This window comes from Ptychodera flava, chromosome 6 (genome assembly GCF_041260155.1).
Source record: "Ptychodera flava strain L36383 chromosome 6, AS_Pfla_20210202, whole genome shotgun sequence".
Taxonomy (NCBI): domain Eukaryota; kingdom Metazoa; phylum Hemichordata; class Enteropneusta; family Ptychoderidae; genus Ptychodera; species Ptychodera flava.
Genome location: NC_091933.1, coordinates 8,883,227 through 8,889,748, shown reverse-complemented (window position 1 = coordinate 8,889,748; position 6,522 = coordinate 8,883,227).

Below are 6,522 nucleotides of genomic sequence, written 5' to 3'. Positions count from 1 at the left end.
TATATATATATATATATATATATATATATATATATATATATATATATATATATAATTTATGTCCATCTTTTGTTTTACCTTTGTCGCGCCGGGGGGGGGGGGGGGGGGGGTCACCCTGTTTTAGAAATTTGGAATAGGGGGGGTCACCCTGTTTTCAAAATTTGGAATAGGGGGGGTCAGCCACTTTTTGACGTCGGCCAAAAATAATCCACCGGCCCTCCCCAGGCCGAAGAAACTGACCAGTCCCTAAATACTCACTAAATACTCATACCGCTGGTGTGGTATATGCATTCCCCCCTTTTAATGGATATCCGGTGGACATAGCGTGGACTGCGACAGCCGCGCCGTGTTCACAAGCGACTATGGACGGCCCCCAAAGAGAGAAAAAATGATTAAAAATGAAATAATACGATGCCCCCGCAATAGAAAAAAAAAGTTAAAAACAATGACAAAACATATAAAAAACACTGATAATAAGTTATATTATGAACTACTTTTACGATATTGCTCAACTTATGTATTTATTAAGCATTTATATGCCTAAGTATGTAGGGGCCTAGGTCTACTTTCTAAAGAGGCAACACACATCCTACAGAAGGAAATATTATCAGCATGCATCTAAGCTTATGTTATACGAACGAAACAAATTATAGTAAGTCATTACATTGTAATAATTTGTTATAGGCCTACATGTACACGAAAACTTGAAGTTCTCGTTTCCAAGTGAATATTTGTGTCTCTTTGTCTTAGTGCGATAAACTTAGGCCTAATATTTTACACAAATTTTAATTTCAGTTGTTACAGTCATTATATTTATCTATATTTTTATCAAAGAGGTTCTACTTTAATCATTATTGTTCGACACTATGTTTAAAACATGTAAGGTGCTTTGTTGTAAAAGCAGAGTTCATCCTTTAGTGCACACTTCTGTCATGTCGTGCAATAAAGTGAATCTTTTGTTGAAAAATGATTATGTGATTATTGATGTGCAAATGAAAACGTTAGCACTATCTGAATAAATAAAATGTCTAAATGGGCAGGCTTGGCTCGAAGACACAGTGACTGCCCGATTTGTTATCTCTTTGAACATAACGAGAACCTCAACCAGGCCTACATTTAGATAGTATGCAGCTCGAAACTTTCCTCGATGAAAGTTTCAACCATTCTCTTAACTAATAAAGAATAAAAGAAAGGGGTCACTTTGTAAGTTGGTACCAGAGAGACAAATTACCAAACATTTACCAATTGCCGTCCCCGTGTTAACGCTCTGTAGAAAAATGAAATTTTTTCGGTTTCGAAACACCAAGACTGTGAAAATTGAGCTCCCACAACTGGTAGACCAGAAAAGTATTGAATAAAATTGAAAGGTCTAATACTTGTCCCCGAGGAGCATTTTACCTTAACATATCTGCCCCCTACATTTTCAAGATTTTCGTTTACTGAAGCATTGAATGCAAATTATCGTTTTTTTTAATGAGTGGTGTGACCACGCTAGTAATACTGAGACGTGGTCTTGCCATGAACCGAGAAAGAAAAAGACTATGTTCAGCTGCATCAAAGTTTTGACAATAAAGTGACCCTAAGGCTACGTTCACAAAAAACGATTGGGGGGGGGGGGCTGGAGGAATTCAGGGGGGGGGATTCGAAAATTTTTGGGGTAGTAGAGGGGGGGACTTGAAAATTTTGCTCTACCTGTAGGGGGGGGACTTGAAAATTTTTGGTTCCCTTTTGTGTTTTACATTTTCCTATTCCAAGTTTTTGTAGATAATTCAATGAAAAATGAATACCATTTTTAATGTCATCATAGTAATAATTTAACAAAATTTAGAACCATTTTGTCACATTTCATGACTTGTATCTCGAAAAAATCTAAATGTGTGGTTTGTCGTAAAAAACAAACTTTAGCCTCCTAACCTGGGCAGAAGCTGCAACTGTTAATGATTTCTGCAATATTTCTATGCAATGGAACAAATATAGTTTCTGCTATCTCCCTACAGCATGCGCAAACACACAATATTTAGTTTGTCAACAAAGCCTGTATATATAAATATAAATACGTATTTGGTGATAATTTAATTGGAGTCCAGGCTGACAGTCAGTTGTCAGTGTTTTAATGCATGGTACACATATATAGGCTGTGATAGCATTAGCTGAATACTAGACAATTCAACATGCTGTAGGGAGTAGAACAAGAATGCAGTTGTAAAACTGAACAAAAATATTGCCAAAATTATCAAAGTTAATACAGCTACTGCCTACGGGTAGTGTCACTATCATTAATGCTCTCCTCCTGCAGTGTCACTGTCACTGCATACCTGATCAGTGCAAGAGATAGCTCTGACTCTGATGTACATGCAGAAGAGTTTGGGTCAAATGATGCTCATGACAGTGAAACATACTTGTACACAAGATCAGGCCAGAGAGCAACACATTGAAGAACACATAGAAATATTTGAATTCTGGCATATGAGAATAATCAAATACGGGTATTAAAGAAAAAAGATGGGGTCACCATGCTTGATTTTCTAAATTTTCACATTCTTGTTATAAAATGTTACAGAATCTGATGTAAAACTTTGAACAGTAAAGACTAAAAGAAAAATATGTGACCAAATGGAATTATTTATTTTTTAAAACAAATTTAAAATTATTACACCCAAAATTTCAGAGAATAAAACATTTATTTGATGAAACATTTTACCTTCCAGTGTTGTCAATTTTGAGTAGCATCTAATCCATATATGTCTTGTAGTTGTTATGTAGGTCATTTCCCCCACACTCATCATGACCTGAGTTCAATTAGTCTAGAACATTCTCAAAAATAAAACTAAAGTTGCAAACTTGTCTGAAGGGAAGAATTTTCCTGACTGTCCAAGCTCTAAACGTTTTATTTCTACCTGTAATCGCTGTTCTTCTAATCGCAATTCTTTTTCTCTCTGTCTTTCTTCCATTTCTAATCTTTCCTGCCTTTCTTTTTCTTTCTGTCTTTCTTCCATTTCTAACTGCATTTGTATTTTTTCTTTTTCTAATGCCTGTCTCTCTTTTTCCATTTGTAATTCTTTTTCTTTCATTTGTAATTCTCTCTCTTTCTGTCTTTCTTCCATTTGTAATTCTAGTTTCTTAATCTCCAAATTTGTCTGCAATTCTAATTCTAATTTTCTGAGTTCAGAGGAAGACTCAGGCTCATAATCTATTAAGGCAGACTCCTCAAAATGGCCAGAATTAACTAAATGTTTTGCAATCTTGAACTGTATTTCTCGCTTGCGCATAGATCTTTTGACATCTACTTTAAGAAAATTTGCCAGTGCAAATGACCTACATAACACACCCCCTCTTCAAAAAAAGAAAATTTTTCAAAGAAAAATCTTTCTTTTACAAATGTAATCTTAAAAGTGTGAACAACAATAAACTCTAATACGAGAGAGACAGTCTGCAATTAATTGTCTCTGCCTTTGATATGTCGAATGTCAAGGTTAAACTCCTGTAACATTAAACTCCATCTTAGCAATCTCTGATTTTTGCCTTTAAATTTCTGCAGAAAAACAAGAGGGTTGTGATCAATATAAACCACTATTGGCTGATTTGAAGAAGTAACATAAACTTCAAAATGCTGTAAAGCTAATATCAAAGATAAACACTCTTTTTCAATTGTAGAGTAGTTTCTCTGGGATTGTTAAATTTGCGTGAAAAATAGCAAACAGGATGATCTACACCATGACTATCCTCTTGCAATAAAACAGCACCAGCAGCCGTATCACTAGCATCCACAGCTAATTTGAATGGCAAAGTGAAATCTGGTGCAGACAACACTTGGGCACTTTGCAGTATGGCTTTAAGTGTATCAAATGCCTGTTGGCATTGCTCTGACCAAACAAACTTTACTTTCTTTTTAAGTAAGTTAGTCAAGGCTCAGTAATTGTGGAGAAATTGGACAGAATTTTCTGTAGTAACCAGCCATACCGAGAAAGCGCATCAGTTGTCGTTTGCAGTTTGGTATGGGAAAACTTGAAATGGCACTGATTTTGGCATCAACAGGTTTTACAAATATGCGGGCCTGTGATAGTTAGGGGGGGGACTTGAAAAATTTTGACCATATAGGGGGGGGGGGGGCATTTGAAAATTTTTTGGGGTACTTAGGGGGGGATCTGAAAAAAAATAAGGTTTCAATCGAAATTCCTCCAGCCCCCCCCCCCCTAATCGTTATTTGTGAACGCAGCCTTAAGCGCTTGTAAACAAGAAGACCCCGTCCTTGGGTTCAAAAAGTAAGGTGACCCCCATTCCCCATCTGTAAACATTGAACTGTCCCTTAATGAGAGATATGGCCTTACCGGTTTTACCAGTTGCACTCTTCCCGTACATGCGCGGTGATTCCGAGGTATAGCCAGATGATTTGAAGATTTTCTGATCACGTTCCTTTACAAGTGATATACTTATGCTCTTCTGCGATATTTAGAATGAAACCAAGCATTGGAGAAGAAGTGAAAACCGTTCAAGAATGTCTTCCCGCTGCGATGTCCCATCCATCCTTTTATTTTTCTCTTCTCCCGTTTCTCGACCACCCTGGCATGTCTGTCTGTCTGTCTGTCTCTGTCTGTCTGTCTGTCTGTCTCTGTCTGTCTGTCTGTCTGTCTGTCTTTCTGTCTGTCTGTCTGTCTCTGTCTGTCTGTCTGTTTGTCTGTCTGTCTGCCTGTCTCTGTCTCTGTCTCTGTCTGTCTGTCAGTCAGTCTGTCTGTCTGTCTGTCTGTCTGTCTGTCTGTCTGTCTGTCTGTCTGTCTGTCTGTTTATCTGTCTGTCCCACAGTGATCTTTCCCTGCTGCATGTTTTTTTCCCTCCTCGGCAAACCCAAACAAAAACAAAACAAAACATAAAATCAATCAAATCCTAAGCTTAACCTTTAACTTTTGATATATTTTTTTCAAATTTCACAAACATATGCGGCAAATATCAACTTATGATCATCTAAAGTGTTTAAAGTGTTAATTAATGTGAAGATGCATCATTGTGATTTTATTAGTCTTTGTTTGATAAGCAGATGAAGGGAAAGCGCATTACTGTTGGCCTTATTCATGTTATTTGTGCTATCATTCTTTTTCCACTTTGTCCTCTCTTCCCTGCCCCTCCAAAATTACGAATAAACCTTTCCCAATCCCAAGACGATAGACATTACCCGCACATCCATGTCCCGCTCATTAACAATACCCAATTAGCTTAGAGGAAATGCCTACCCGCTAAAAGGGACAGTTTGCGGACACGTTTTTTCATGAACGTCTAGAGGTTTAATCATGTGACCGACTCCACATTGTCTCCTGTGCATCAAGGTCAGAAGGTCGAATAAATTGAGGATAAAGCAGGTCTATACTATAGGCCTTCTTATAACACGCCACATGCTCATTCCGTGTCGCAAGTCTACAGATCACGTCACGTGACCAGAAAATAGATGCTACTGGTTCAAAAAAGGTTACATCAGTGGGTATTTTCCCGATAATAATTTCCGCTGGGAAAAAGTTTTCGATAAAATGTCAAGTCACGTGAACATACGCTCAGTGTTGTCTGCAGCTTTGAAACAATAGCGGGTGATCGGAGCATGATTAGGGCTCAGGATGAGCGACGAGCCTCTGATTTAAACAGCAGGGTTTTCTATTTCAACAGCATAGAAGCTTGAAGAGCTCATTGACAACAAATATGCAAGTACAACCGAGGACGTTTTAGGGTATTCTAATGCTATACATACTAAGGACATGTAACTTCTCTTTGTGAAGAAATTGGCACGAGGGGTCTACTGTTCCCGCTGGGAAGAACCCCCAGTAAACTTTTTATTATGTATTGTTTCATCGCTATACACCAAAGCGCACAAATTTTATAAAACAATGGCATAAAAGCGCATTAGCATGAAGTTTGTTATAACTAGTCTTTATTCGCGCTACATGTGCTTCTGGTATTAATGGACAGCCCCTCGGGGCAATAAAAGGTTGTTATAGCCTGCCCTCATGACCAGGTAATAGATGTTGAAAAGAACACGCAATTATATCGTACATTAAACTTCCTAGTCCCGATTAATTAAGCTTAAAATGTCCAGTCTCGTGTCAACATTCAGGAAGGCAATAATCAAATAGTCTTGAACTTGCTTTCTAAATAAAATTATTTTTTTCTCATAATATTGTTAAATTCCAGCTTATTCTCTGGCAAAGTAAAATGTAACTGATCATGGGAGGGCAAATGTAACATTCGATATGCTTATTCGTACTTTCGAAACCCTATCGCTATCGCAAAAACTTTCGTTCACATATTCGTAAAACAAGTTGCATTTTGGTCTGTAAAAGTTCGGTTTCTGTTCATATGACACATGTCTAATCAGACAAAGTTGTTCAGGCCTTCGAGTGTTCATACATACCATTGTCAAGCCATTAGTTAGCTCTTGTCAGAGACAAAACGAAGCGGAGAGATTGTGTGGTTTGTAGAAAGCGGAAATTTATGAAAATGTCGTCACAGTCTTACGAAAATAGACAGGCTTTCGTAATTAGT